The sequence below is a fragment of the Sesamum indicum genome, linkage group LG9 (genome assembly GCF_026168435.1).
Source record: "Sesamum indicum cultivar Baizhima isolate 11 linkage group LG9, ASM2616843v1, whole genome shotgun sequence".
NCBI lineage: Eukaryota > Viridiplantae > Streptophyta > Magnoliopsida > Lamiales > Pedaliaceae > Sesamum > Sesamum indicum.
In genome coordinates this window covers 8,132,192-8,148,163 of record NC_142665.1, presented here as the reverse complement: position 1 = coordinate 8,148,163, position 15,972 = coordinate 8,132,192, and the positions used below count along the sequence as shown (strand labels likewise).

At 35.6% G+C, this 15,972-nt stretch overlaps 1 pseudogene; it reads left to right on the top strand.

Annotated features, from left to right (window-relative positions):
• The first annotated feature begins 12,833 nt into the window (after window positions 1–12,833).
• Window positions 12,834–13,605, top strand: LOC148786852 (secreted RxLR effector protein 161 pseudogene; annotated as a pseudogene).
• The last annotated feature ends 2,367 nt before the right edge of the window (window positions 13,606–15,972 follow it).

The window sequence follows — 15,972 nt, the reverse complement described above, 5'->3', positions numbered from 1 at the left end:
AAGGAGGTCCCAAGCGGGAGATGATTACGCAAGAAAGATACTCCATAACAAACAATAAGTGACATCCCATGACTAATAAAAGATAAACCGCAAAATGAGTCCAACATTGAAATAACGATGAGATGTCCCAGAAAATAAAATCTTAAGCAAAGGGTTTCAGTTCCCAATGTAAAGAAGCTAAGATAAAGTCTAAAGTCTTGTCGACTTTCAAAATTGATATTTCAAAACTGTCTACTCGAGCTTCACTAATAGGGGCCCTACATTCCCCTCTATCGAGCATTTCGCTCTCACGATCCGCCTTGTAGCATTGAATAACTTGAAGAATGACTTCCTTTCCTAACAAAAGACAAAGGAAAAGAATGAAGTAACAAAAAGGAGGATAAGACCAAAGAAAGCCAAAACAAGACGAAATAATATCATAATGCCAGCAGAAAATAAAAACACGGCAATGAGAAGTTGATCAAACAAACCTACTTTAATTAAAGTCATGTGGGTGTGGGCAAAGTCAAGTATGGAAGTAAACTCCTCCTGAGGGGTCGATGACCCTTAAATAGAATCTTCTACGAGGCAAAACCTCTTCTTTAGAGGACCTATTAAAGAAGGCATCGCTCCAAATATTTATAACCATTATGAAGAAAAAGTAGAGGTACGAGTCATTGACAACCTTCCTAGGGACAAACAAAGCATAGAAAACATCGTGAGGATGAGTTATATTGGGATCCTAAAAGCACCAAAAGAAGAAACCCCTCAAAGTATGTGAGAGAACTAGGAATGAGCCGACAAACACATAGATTGGTATGGGTAATCATTTCTAACGGAAGAGGGATTAATCTTGTCATTGAGAATATTGAACTCCTCAAGACTCATACTTGTATTACTATTCTCAAATTTCATGACACGAAAACGAGGTGTAAATCGGGGGCTGCATCATCAAGGGGAATCAAAATGTTTACGACTTCTCCCTAACTTGATTAATCTATGAAAAGACCAGGTTGAGAAGCCCCAATGGGAGTCGGCCGAGGACGCTCGCCTTGACATATTTTTGAAGAATATGATTTGCATTTTGAGCCTCGACCAAATACATACATATATATGTATATATATAATCAATTATGTCAGGTTCCATGTTGATGAGTTAATATAAAATATTGAATGGTTAAATGTCAAAGCAAGCGCATGCACATACAGACCTATTCTTGATTGTTTATGGACATCAAATTATTATTTTCAACTACTCAACCAATTTGAAGAATTTAACTTGCTTCCATATATTCATTTAAATTCATTTATATTTCATTTTTAATAATAATATTTTGTAAAAGAATGTGAACAATGGTTGTAACAGAGTTTTCAGTCAAAGAGGATGGAAGCAGTTTAGATGATGACAAGTTATTGATTGAGTCTCCCCAAAGCTCAAAAACAGAGATTAGGATTGTACGATTTGAACTATTTTGTATTTACTAGATTAATCATTATAAATAAATTGTACCCACAAATTAATGGTAGGTATAAAGTGGGTGGAATTAATTTTACACCCCAATTACATTTATTGCTAGTATAGTATAAATACCCCTCATTTCATTGTAAAACGGGATTTTGGCAAAGGAAGAAATTGAAGAGAAAAAACCTAATTTCTAACTTGTACAAGCGCTTGCATGCTGCAATGAAGCTCTTCACACCGAAGCCAGTGACACTTTTCGTCTGTGAAGCCGTTTAAAATGTCCAGAAATATGTTCATATTATGGCTGGATGTTCATGATAGGTGATGTGACTTGTGACTCGATTGGTACCTGTTGGGCGAGGTATTCTCTATTCTGACTTCACACGAGCCTCACGGTTTTGTTTTGAAAAAACACCTCATTAGAGAGAAGAGGTCTTGAGACTCATAAGCCACTCAAACTTTTTATTTGCAATCAATGTGGAACGCTTTACTAGCATCATCAATAGATTAGTGTTGCTTATAGAACGTTATAACTAAACGAAACTACAACTGTTAATAAATAACTACGAATTATATCCAAAAAAAAAAAATCAATATGCAATAAATATATTTTACGTCTAGGAATTAAAATGCAAATAATATAATAACAAAGCAAATTTGCATGAGTCTCAATAGATATATATTTTTTATTACTAGTAATTTATGGCACACTCTATGTGTATGCACTTTTTATGAATATCATTTAAAATTAAATATTTATAAATTTTATTATTTAATAAAATATATATAAAATGTTAAGTTAATATTAAATTTATAAAAAAATAGTGACAGAAAAATTAATGAAAATAAAATTCAAAAAATAAAATAACTATCGAAAGATAATAGGGAGTACGGAGTTAGACGAGTGAGTGAGAAGTTAATAAATAAATTAATAAATTAAATTAAATACTAATATTAACATACCAAAGACACCAATTGACGCTTCTTATATGTATAGTACAGATAACTAATTGAGTTTTTGTTTTTCACATTACTGAATGTTGATGAGTTTAGTAACTTATATTCAAAGCCAAATTCAAAATGCATTGCGAAATTTAAAGAATAAATTCAACTTTCATTTGTTAATTTTATTTCTTTTTTTAATTATTAATAATTATTTTATTAGTATTTCTATTTGTTTAGATATAAAAAATAATATTGTAGGAGTACATGTTCATATTTATAATACTTGAGTTTATATATATATATATATACATAATTTACCTTTCATTAGTGGAATATCCCATTCAATTTAATTAGGTTTATTAAGACTTAATGATTAAGGACAGAAGAAGCCCTTCTAAAAGATAAGGAATTATGACGTGCATTTAAGAGATTGGGGACTGAAGTGACATGAAAAGTAAAAATAAGGGAACTATTGAAGGGATTTTGCCTAAATAAAATAATAAACCAAAGTTTTCAGTAAACAAGAACTTAAAACGGCGTGACAATAAAAGCAAACTCAATCTCTCACTCATTCTAGATGAATGAAACTAACGGATAATTATATTTTCCTCTCATGAAACTTGATATAATAATATGTAAATTTTTTATAACTAAAAAATTATATTTAGTACTTTTAAAATTTATTTGTCTAAATCCCTTTTGATGCACATGGCCTTAGCAGACCCCATCCAAAAAGAACAACAAGGCCTGAGGCCGCCCAATATATTTGTCCCAATAGCCCAGGAGACCTACTAGCCTTGGACAGAATACGAAGACCCAAGGCATTCCTAGATTAGACTCATTATTGCGACCCACCAAGGATGACCAGCCCAAAGGCCCACACTTGGCAATCTCCACATGGCATACAAGTGGATTCCTAGTCAACCGCTCGCCACACATTATTATACAACACCTACCAGAGCCAAGGGCTCCCTTGAGCGTCCAAGCAATCTCCCCTTAGGGGATGGGCGGACACCTGTGGTCCGATGGTTGGAAGGGGAACACATCTATGAGAAAAGATGGGATGCAGCCAGGCTTAAAACTCAAGCCACTCGTTTCTTACTACAAGCTGGGATTCTGTATAAGAAATCTTTTACACACCCCCTGCTTCGGTGCTTATCTCAATTTGAAGGAATACACGTACTCAAAGAGATACATAGTAGCTGTTGTTGAGCACATGCCGAAAAGTTGATATTAGCCAACAAAGCCTTTCGAGCAGAATATTTCGGTTGACCATGAAGCAAGATGTAAGGCAAATAGTAAACAAATGTGAAAAATATTATAAGCATTCCACCCTTATACATCAGCCTCCCGAGCCCCTCACTACCATGTTGTCGCTTTGTCCTTTGTCACAATGGGGCATGGACATAGTCGGACCTTTTCCATTGGCTCGTGATTGTAGCCATTGGCTTCTTTACAAAATGGGTGGAGGCAGAACTGCTCGCTTGCATCATGAAAGGGGAAGTGATGAAGTTCATATGGAAGAATATTATTTGCCGCTTCGGGCTTCCCCTATAAATAATCTCAGACAATGACCAACAATTTCAAGAACGAAAAATATAAGAGTGGTGTAAAGACTTACATATTAAACAAGTATTCACATTAATGGCATACCCCCAGTCTAAAGGGCAGGTGGAGGTCACCAATCGCATATTAGTATAAGGGATTAAGAGGAGGTTAGAACGAGTTGGTAGAAATTAAGCGAAGGTGTTGACTAGGTGTTTTATGGGCTTACAGGACAACTCCCAGAGGATCTATAGGAGAGAGTCCTTTCACCTTGGTCTATGGGTCCGAGGCCATCATTCCTGCTGAATTAGGGATGCCCTCTCACAGAATCCTACACTTTCTGAAGAAACTAATACAGAACTCCTTAAGAAAAATCTGGACCTCATTGAGGAATTGAGGGAGAACGTTTTTTTCCGCATAAAACGGTACAAGAACACTATGATTAGTGCTCACAACAGAAGAGTAAAATCTTGGGGTTTTTAGGGTGGAGATTTGGTGTTACGGAGGGTCGACACCATCCAAAGCCCTCGAATGCCCTTTTCTATTTACATGCATATTCATCCTTAGCAAGATAACATGAAAACTAACCATATTCCCAAAAGAAACTAGCAGTTAAAGGTGCAAGGTTGATAGCATAAAAAAAGAAATATTCAGTAGGACACCCTCACCTCAAGGGACACAACATATTGATCAACCACCCTCTAATCAAGATGCAAATACCACATCAATCAGAACAGGATTGCAGACAAGTAATGCAGCACATACTAGACGATAATCCCCAAACAGAAGTGTAAGAGAAAACATAGATAATCGCATTACCCCCCCATCCCCCAGGCCTAAAGCTTGAACGGAGGGGGGTAGAGAAAAGAGAAAAAGATTTAACATATATAAACACAAAAAGAAAACAAATTGTCTCATCCTCATTTACAATGGGGGAAATGGAGCAGGTTAGCAAAGTAAATTGTCTTTTTTTGTTTTTTTTTTTTTTGGGGGGGGGGGGAGGTGGGGGCAGTTACATCATTCATTCTCACCACAAGCGGGGTCCTTCTCACTTCCTTTAGAGTAGGCAACTGGGGCTGGGGTCTCCTAGCGCTCTCCACTGGCAGCATGAGGGTCATCCTCCTCTCTTGGCTTTGAGGGCCCTTCATCCGAAAGCCCCCAGCGATAGTAGGGATTCCAGCTTCTTAGGGGTGACTTTTCACCTCGCCCCCCCCCCCCCCCGGTGCAAAATAAGATGAAGTTACAAAATAATGAATGATTGAAAAAGGGAAGAAGGTCACCTAATTCAATGGGAAGAGATTGGGTCACGGGAGCCGAAGAGCTGACAAAGGGGTCTGGAGCACTGTATACTACAACATCAAAATTAAGAAACGAAGGCTCTTCTCTAGAATACAATTAGAACAACTTTTAATTGTTACTTAATTAACAAAATGAAAACCACCAAACATAAAACAACACTAACTCATATTCAAAAATTAACATTGCTAACCACTTTTTCATTGCCTTGGACAGTTACGTTTGGTTTTCTAGAATTCGACGCTTTCGACACCACTTCATCTTATCATAACCATCTTATTCATCTTCATTTGTGCAAGTGCACTGTCCCCCCAGTCTAGTGTATGCTCCACAATCAAAGTTTCCGGAAACCCACTTGGTACTTATGTAGCTCTTTTGGGTTGTACCCAATGAAAAAAGTTACAAACTTGAAATCTATAACAATAATACAACTTACCTCTAGAAGGTTTTCTTAAAGATTCTACTACCCTAATTTCTATTTTTGAATTGCATCCACAAAATGGTGAAGCTAAAAACCTCACATCAAGCACTTACTTGCATCCTTAGTTTCTTTTTTTAGACGGCTTGATTGTGTGGACATTGTTTCAAAATCAGCAAAAATGACAAAAAAAAAAAAGAAAAAGAAAAAGAAAAAATGAGAAAGGGGAGTGCAAGAAAGGTGAGAAAAATTGTATGGAAAGAGAGGATAGAAGCAACCCTTAAATTGGGGGAGAGAAGAGCAAAAATATTAAAAAAAAAAAAAAAAAGGCAGTTTTTATAGCTAATTTGTAGTCGACGCGCGTGTAGCTCACTTTCAGGGAGTGTTTTTTTTTATTATTTATTCATAACACAGGGGGTGTAATTAATACTTTAATTTTTATAGAAAGTTTTGTGAATTTTTCTATATTACAAGTGGGTCCCTGAATTTTCCCCCTTTTTTTTTATATCGGTATAGATATAAGTTCTATTTATTCGTATTGAATTTTTATTTCAAATTATGACTACATATTTTATTCTAATTAATAGTATATACACGTTACATGTATAAGAGCTATTTTTTAAATAAAGTCTATACACATAGTGCGTATATATACATTAAATAGAATATAAGATGTAATAGAGTTCAGAAAAGAAAATCCAATCCGACATTTAATAATTCTTTCTCCAATTCGTCAATCTTAGCGCATATTAATTCCCTAATCCAGACTTGTATGTCCTTCAGATCGACAATTGTACTAGACCTCAATGCTTACAATACATGCCCTGGGTCTGGAGCACGAAGATTGTAATATGTGGGACCCACCCATAGACTATTTGTATTAACTTTTGCTCCCATTGTGAATGTCGATAATACCCCTGTACCTCAATTTAATTTCAACATCACCATAAGCATTAACTTTCTGAAACCCACCAAACAAGAGCTAACTTCGATTTTTGTATCCGCCATTATTTTGTCATCTTTGAAACGAAGGTCTGTGTTGTGTTCCTTCTCCCATAGTCAATACCCCTTCCCCTTCCCCTTGCACTATCCTATACCCCAAAAACCCATTTTTACCCCCTTTTTTTAAAAAAAAAAATTTTTTGGATCATTTTTCGATTTATGCAAATTTATCTCTGTGATATGTAAAATAAATAAATAAGTTCCTATAAAAAAATTATTAAATAGTTGGCGTGATTTGTTTCATTTTTTAAATTACAGAAAATAATTGATATTTTATTTTTATAGGAGTTTCTTTTTTCCCATTTTTCATATTAAATTGCATTCTCCCCCTCCAAAAAATATAATATTACCAAATTGTGGTGATTGAAAAACTTTAAATTTTTAGGCAAAACCGCTAACACAAATACTTGAACTGCCAAAAAAATAAAAGGGGGCAACATTAGCAAGGAGAATCATTTAAAAAATAATATATAGATTATTTATAGAGATATTGAGAGTTTTATATATAATATGGTACGGTATATATATTTATTGTGTGGCTTGTATGTAAAAATAACTTTTATACCCTTATAAATAAATGAGTATTACTAATATATACTAGCGTATGCCCTCTGCTATGCACGGGTATAATTTAATTAGAATTCCTTTTTTAAAAAAATTATTCCATAATATAATTTCTTTTTCAAATTATACTGTATCAATAACAATTAAATTTGAAAAAAAATTACAATCATCAAAATAAGAATGAAGTGATATAAGCAAATCAAAATTTGATCAATTTTTAAATCTTACTGATTTTTTTTTATTTGTTTGATTTAAATAAAATATTTTAATGCAATCAAATTAGTTCTCCTCTTTCAAAATTAAATCTAAATTGATTTCATTACTTTTCATGAAATGCCGATTATTATTAATGACCATCTAACAATGTTCTGTGGAACTGGAGACTAAGTTAATGGTGGTGTGAACATTTAGGTTTCGAGTCCTATAAGGGTATGGTCCTACTATTAGCCGTCTCCCGGCCTTAGTCTAGGACAAAGAATTGAATGTTGGTTCCCATCTTTGACTAAATATCTATACTTCATACTCGAGATATGTTTACTCCACTGATCGACATAGAAAATCCCTTCCTACTTAACCAATCGCTACGACCGTAGAATTTCAGAGTATAAACCATCTTATATTGCTGGCATAATACTAATAGGGGACAGATTCCTTTTTGAAATCCACCATCCTTGCTACATACTCCGACTGTACCGGGCACGACTTATAATGACTATATCTCATGACATAGTCACAGCTTGCTAGATCTAAGATACATTATTCATATGTGCTCGATTGACATGACTACTCAAGTACGAGGAATAATCTCGTACTATTATAATCGAGAATTCAAGTCATACCGACCATACTTGTAAGGTTTCTATATGACGATTCCTATGAATCAGTCCAGTCAGTCGACTACTTTACAAACTAATCCACTAAAATTGCATAGACGACGTACATCTCCCGCCGATGAAGCACAATACTGCAATACTTAGTAAAGTCTCTATAGGAGAAGCCTATTAATTATTGAATGTTAGATAAAGTGGCCCAAATCCAAAAGCCCACCCACATCAAGCCCGACACCACCTGGAGGCCCCAACCCGGTACCCGACCCGCTCCACTCTGCCCGACCCGGTTTGACTAATATATACCCCCTTATCCTCAAACCCTAATCAGCTCTCTCTCTCTCCTCATACGGTTCCGCCGTTTTCTCCTCCTCTCTCTCTCTCAAACCGATATGTCCGTTCGGTCTCTCTCTCTTCTCCGTTTTCGGCGGTTTCTAAGAGCCAATCTAATGGCTCTTGAGAAACCGCAGAAACCGCCCAACAAACTATATCCCCGGATGATTTCTAGCCTATAAATACGGAGGTTCCATTTCCCCTAAACCTCTCTCGGCCAGAAAAAGGAAATCTGTTTTCTACTCTTGTTCTTCGTGATATCTTCTGTGTGAGAGTGTTCTTTGTGTAGTGAGAGTGTCCGATCTTAGTGATTGGGTTGTGGTTGGGTGCCGAGTGTTGTGGAGCAACCGTGGGGGCTTACCGTGTGTGGTTGGGTGCAGTATTTGTGACCGTGTCCCTTTAAGATTGGATCTGGCTCTATCTCCTGAGCCACATCCAAATAGTTGTTTCCTTGTTCGTTTCTTTCTGTTTCCAGTAATATTTTTGTTCTGTAAATATTTGTTATATTCGTCTGTAATATTGAGGAGTTTCGTACTCCGTTCATCTGTAATAGTTGATAGGGTATTATTTTGAAAGAGATACCACTGGAGGGTTATTCCCTACAGTGGTATCAGAGCCAGCATCTCTAACCCGTGGTGATCCTTGGTGGCGGTAACGTTCGATAAACCCCTCCTCTGGTTCTTATTTCTCGCTTCTTCATTTACAGTTTTTATATTACTGTTATAAACTGTTTTTCCTGTTATTATCCCGGTTTACCGCGGCAAAAACCCCCTAATATCCCTCTTGGCCGGACCCCTGAGGTCGTCGGGTATCTAGACGGGACTTAGGCTGGTGAGCCCCGCTTTGTGCTAAATCTGCTGATTACTGTTGAAACTTGTTGTTGATACCTGCTATTTCTATTATCCTCTACTAGTTTGTGTAGTTGTTAACTGCATTTGTTTTGGTAACTTTTGTGATATTCCTGCGGTTTATTTTCTCGCACAGTCATTGACTACTGTTAGTTCCTTCGTGTTATGTACTCTGTTGATGTAGTTTGAAATCTGAATACCTTATCTGTTGTTTTTCGGTAGTTGTTACTATAAATCGTGTTTTTTGATTAGTGCTCCAAAATCTGCTACTTTGAAACTTTCTGTCGCGTTTTTTTTTTTTAAAAAAAACTGAACGATTTTCTCCAAAACTGTTTTTAAAAAATGGCTGGTTACAGCCTTCAACCGTTTGACGGAAAAACCGATTTCTCGATTTGGCAACAAAAAATGAAAGGCATACTCATTCAACAAAAGGTTTTCAAAGCTATAGATGGTAGGTATGTTGAAACCATTTCTGAAGAAAAGAAGCAAGAAAATGATGAATTTGTCTATTCTTCTATTATATTAAATTTTTCTGATACTGTTTTACGAAAAGTAGGTAAATTAGAATCCTCAAAAGCTTTATGGGACAAATTAGAAGAATTATACACTGAAATCTCATTGCCTAACAAATTGTTTCTGTTAGAAAAATTCTTTAGGTATAAACTCGATCTTTCTAAGAACATTGATGAAAACTTAGATGACTTCACTAAACTCATTCAAGATATTAAACTCACTGGTGATAAATATATAGATGAATATTCCCCTATAGTACTTTTGAATGCCATACCTGAATCCTACTCAGACGTTAAGGCTGCCATTAAGTACGGAAGAGATAGTGTTAATCTAGAAACGGTAGTAAATGGTTTAAAAAGTAAAGAATTAGACCTTAAGGTTAATAAACCTAGTCAGAACCAACATGAGATAAATGCTGTCAGAGGTAGGACTAAGTTTAGGAATTTTAATCCTAGATATAACAGTAGGAGTAGAAGTAGAAATAACTATAGTAGGAGTAAGTCTAGATCAAGAGAAACCAGCCTTAAAAATGATAAGATAAAAGATAGACGGTGTTATAATTGTGGAATAAAAGGCCATTATATAAAAGACTGCAGAAAGCCTAGACGTGAAAACAGAGATAGAAATTATGATGACAAAGAGAAAATCAACAATGTGACTATTGAATCAAACGGGGAATTTTTTACTGTATATGAAGTAAACTCTGTAAATTCTTTTGACATGAATGAATGGTTGATTGATTCTGGCTACACATTTCATATGAGTCCATTCAAAGACATTTTTTCTAATTTGAGATATGAGCATGTTGGCTTTGTGTCCATGGCTAATGAGAAAAAATGCGAAATAAAAGGTCTTGGTGACATTTCGTTATGTTTTGAGGAAGGGTATAAAATGATTTTGAAAAATGTCAGGTATGTCCCTGACTTAAGTCATAACTTGATATCATGTGCTGCATTAGAAGAAGAGGGATTAGAAGGTAGGTGGGGAAAGGGCATAATGAAAGTTATGAAAGGATCCTTAGTCGTTTTTAAAGCTGAACGAAAACGAAATTTGTATATCTGCACTGCTACTTATGAAAATATTGCTGCATCTGCTCTTGAAAACAATAAAACCACTCTTTGGCATAAAAGGCTTGGTCACATCAGCATGAAGGGACTGGATTTTTTGAGAAAAGATGGAATTTTGAATGACTGCCTTGGAAAATTAGAATTTTGTGATGAATGTATTATGGGTAAACATCATAGAGTCCATTTTCCTACATCCCCATCCCCAAACCCATCTATGTCTACTTGCATCTTAGACTATGTTCATGCGGATGTGTGGGGTCCTTCTAATGTGCCCACCCATGGTGGTAATCGATATTTCTTGTCAATCATTGATAACTATTCTCGTAAAGTGTTTGTTTTTCTGATGAAACATAAATCTGAAGTTTTCGATAAGTTCGAAAAATGGAAAATCCTTGTTGAAAATGAAACTAGTAAGAAATTAAAATACCTTAGGACTGATAATGGATTAGAGTTTTGTAATCAACAGTTTTCTGAAATGTGTGACAAATTTGGCATAAAAAGGCATAAGACTAATCCTTATACCCCTCAACAAAATGGGGTAGCTGAACGCATGAATCGTACTTTACTTGAAAAAGTTAGATGCCTATTAATCAGTTCTGGTTTACCTAAATCTTTTTGGGGTGAAGCTGTCTTAACTGCTGCACATCTCATAAACTTGTCTCCTTCTGTGCCTTTATTTGGTAAAACTCCTGATCTTATGTGGAATGGAAAACTGCCTGATTTATCTGGTTTACGTGTGTTTGGGTGTTCTGCTTTTGTTCATCAAAATAGTGATAAACTTGAACCTAGATCCCTTAAGTGTATTTTTATTGGTTATCCTGAAGGAGTAAAAGGCTATAGATTATGGGTTAGGTGTCAACCTGGTTTTAAAGTTTTAATCAGTCGAGATGTTACTTTTAATGAAAATGAAATGCCTTGTTTAGCTAAAACCAAACCCATAGAACTAGAAACCACTTTTAATAAAGTAGACCTAGAGGATAACCAAGAAGGGGAGGGATTAAGCAATAACCAAGAACAAAATGCAGAAAATCTTGAAAACATAGGAGATACAAACCCTCCATCCAATCCCCTCGATAACTACCAACTTGCTAGGGATAGGGATAGGAGACAAACTAGGATACCTTCAAAACTTAGGGATTTTCACACAAGCTTGAACATTGAACTAGGAGAACCATCTAGTGTCGAAGAAGCTTTAAAATCTGACAAATGGCTAAATGCTAAGAAAGAAGAAATGAAATCTTTAAAAGACAACAAAACATGGATCCTAGTTCCTAAACCCAAAAACGCTTCCGTTGTTGATTGTAAATGGCTGTTCAAGATAAAGCAAGAAAACCCCATAAAATATAAAGCTAGACTAGTTGCTAAGGGCTTCACTCAAAAAGAAGGCATAGACTATAACGAAATTTTTTCACCTGTTGTCAAATATACTACTGTCAGGATTATACTTTCTCTTACTGCCTATCATGATTGGGAATTAAAACAGATGGATGTTAAAACTGCATTCCTGCATGGTGACCTAGATGAAAATATCTACATGAATCAACCTTTTGGTTTTTCTGATACTTCTAAGCCTGATCACGTGTGTTTACTGAGAAAATCCTTATATGGCTTGAAACAATCACCTCGTCAATGGAATAAAAAGTTTGATGAATTTATGTTGTCTTTAAGTTTCTCTAGGAGTAACTATGATCACTGCCTCTATTTTAAATATGTTGATACTACTCCGATTTTTTTGGTACTATATGTTGATGACATGTTAATTGCAAGTCCTAGCTTACATCTTATCCATTGTCTTCAAAATGATCTATGCAAAACCTTTGAAATGAAAGACCTTGGCAATGCAAAACAAATTCTTGGCATGAGCATTATTAGGGACAGAAAAACTTCTTCTATTCTCTTGAACCAGAAAACGTATCTTTTGTCTATCCTCAAAAAGTTTGCTATGGAAATTCTAAACCCACGGCTGTTCCCTTGGCTGCCCATTTTCAACTTAGTAAAAGTCAATGTCCCCAATCTGAAAATGATATGCAAAAAATGAGTAAGATCCCCTACTCTAATGTGATTGGCTCTATTATGTTTCTAATGGTGTGCACTAGACCTGATGTTGCCTATGCCATTAGTTGTTTGAGTAGATATATGTCAAATCCTGGTCCTCCTCATTGGGAAGCATTAAAATGGTTACTTAGATATTTGCGTGGATCTGAAAATGTTGGTATTAAATTTTCCAAACATTCTGCTCATGCACATCTTATTGGTTACGTAGATTCGAATTATGCGAATGATAGGGACAGTCGTAAATCCACCACTTCTTACATGTTTACATTTTGCAATTCATGCATTAGTTGGAAATCCCAACTTCAACATATTGTGGCTTTATCTACAACTGAAGCTGAGTACATTGCTACAACAGAGGCTTTTAAAGAAGCACTATGGCTTAGTGGGCTTCTAAATGAAATTGGTTTCTTAAAGAAAAAACCTGTGATCTTCTCTGATAGTCAATCAGCAATTCAGCTATGTAAAAACCCCGTTTTTCATGATAGGACGAAACATATAGATGTTAGGTATCATTTCATTCGTGACATTGTCGGAAAAAATGAGATAAAATTAGAAAAGATTAGCTCAGACGAAAATCCTGCAGACATGGGCACAAAGTGCTTACCTATAGAAAAATTCTGTAAGTGCTTAAAAATACTCTTACTAAATCCTGATTAATACCTCTGTGTTTGTTTAGTGTTGTTTATATTGCAGGTACAACCTTGGAGTATTTATTGGCAATGATGAGAAAACCAGATCCATAAACCCCTGACCTATACCATTGGGTATTTGGTCCAAGGTGGGGTATGTTAGATAAAGTGGCCCAAATCCAAAAGCCCACCCACATCAAGCCCGACACCACCTGGAGGCCCCAACCCGGTACCCGACCCGCTCCACTCTGCCCGACCCGGTTTGACTAATATATACCCCCTTATCCTCAAACCCTAATCAGCTCTCTCTCTCTCCTCATACGGTTCCGCCGTTTTCTCCTCCTCTCTCTCTCTCAAACCGATATGTCCGTTCGGTCTCTCTCTCTTCTCCGTTTCCGGCGGTTTCTAAGAGCCAATCTACTGGCTCTTGAGAAACCGCAGAAATCGCCCAACAAACTATATCCCCGGATGATTTCTAGCCTATAAATACGGAGGTTCCATTTCCTCTAAACCTCTCTCGGCCAGAAAAAGGAAATCTGTTTTCTACTCTTGTTCTTCGTGATATCTTCTGTGTGAGAGTGTTCTTTGTGTAGTGAGAGTGTCCGACCTTAGTGATTGGGTTGTGGTTGGGTGTCGAGTGTTGTGGAGCAACCGTGGGGGCTTGCCGTGTGTGGTTGGGTGCGGTATTTGTGACCGTGTCCCTTTAAGATTGGATCTGACTCTATCTCCTGAGCCACATCCAAACAGTTGTTTCCTTGTTCGTTTCTTTCTGTTTCCAGTAATATTTTTGTTCTGTAAATATTTGTTATATTCGGTCTGTAATATTGATGAGTTTCGTACTCCGTTCATCTGTAATAGTTGATAGGGTATTATTTTGAAAGAGATACCACTGGAGGGTTATTCCCTACATTGAATAATAATTAAAAACTAGAAACCTATTAATTATAGAAAAAAAACAAATAATTGGAAAGATTTTCCCATGTAAAACTGGTGAATGCTTTGGCGGGAAGGGATATAATTGGAATTTGATGAAAAGAAAATAGGAGAAGCAGAAGAAGCGTGAGTACATCATTGTTTTAGTGCTTTCCCCATTTCTCGTCTCCTCGCTCTTCTTACCCTTAAACGAAAACTCTATTTTCACTCACAAATAGTGATTATGATACCACAATACCAATTTTATTATTATATCAATAATATTTTTGAGTTGATTTTCTTTATTTTTTTTGTTATTTTCTTTGTTTTTTTTTCTTTTTCATTTTTATAAATATGATGATGAATCGATTTATATATATATTTTTATTTATAATGTATTTTAAAATACAAAAATATTATTATTATATACATGTAGAAATAACGTGTCATGACGACTAGTACCTAAAAATTAAAAGTTTTTCAAATCACGTAAATTCGATAAATTTTTTTAATATTTTTAAATAATTTTCCCCTTTCCCTTGGAAGTCACCTACTTGGTATTATTGCGAAGACAACCTTATTTCCACCATTTCTCGATTTGTGCAAATATGGTGTGTTTAAGAGAAGGGGGAAGAGGTGGATTTCAGGCCAACACAGAGGTAGCTTCTCTTTGGTAGAAAAAAACAAACGAATAATAGAGGAAGGTTGGACTCATTTGACTGACCTTTTTTGGACTTCATTTGACTTGACTTTTTGTCTTATTTTGGTCTTCTGTATTGTACAGTATAAAAAAAATGATCAAATTACATAATATATAAGTTTATTATATTTATTTTGTGATTGATTTGATTTGATCGAATCTGATTTGGGTAAGTACTTTTCATTAAAGGGTCACCCACATAATCATTTTTTTGTTAACCAGATATGTAATGTTGGTGTAAAATTAATTCTGACATGTTCCTATAAGATTAGGTTCAAATATATAAACACCTTTCCCCTTTTTAAAAATTACAAGTACAGTATTGAGAAGTGTTAATATACTTAATGTTTTTTATGGGACATTTATGTAAGTTTTGTCTATGAATAGGGAGTGTAGTTATAATAACATCTACAACCTTTGTATTTAGACCTAACTTCGTTCGACGTCAATGTAATTGACCATGGACATTAATGCCCACATATATATATATATATACACGAGTGATGAGATTTTTGAGTGGATTGAAAGGCTTATTTGTTGAAAAAATTAAGGTGTCAGAGCATAGATCGAGTGCTATAATGGAAGTGATGGGGAATGAAGATAAATACACCAAAGACGGGACGTTGGACTTCCGCAACAATCCCGCAAACAAGAACAAAATTGGCGCCTGGAAGGCCTCCCCCTTTATTCTTGGTATTCTACTCATCATCATATTCGAGAGTTTTTGAACTATCTAAAAGAGAACAAGATTCTCTCTCATTGGACTCCTATTAGAACACCATAGTTGAACGGCGTTTCTATAAGGAGAAACCAACATGATGAGCTTCATTGAGTTGTATCTATCCTTTTGGGGTTACGCTCTTGAAACGAGTGCCAA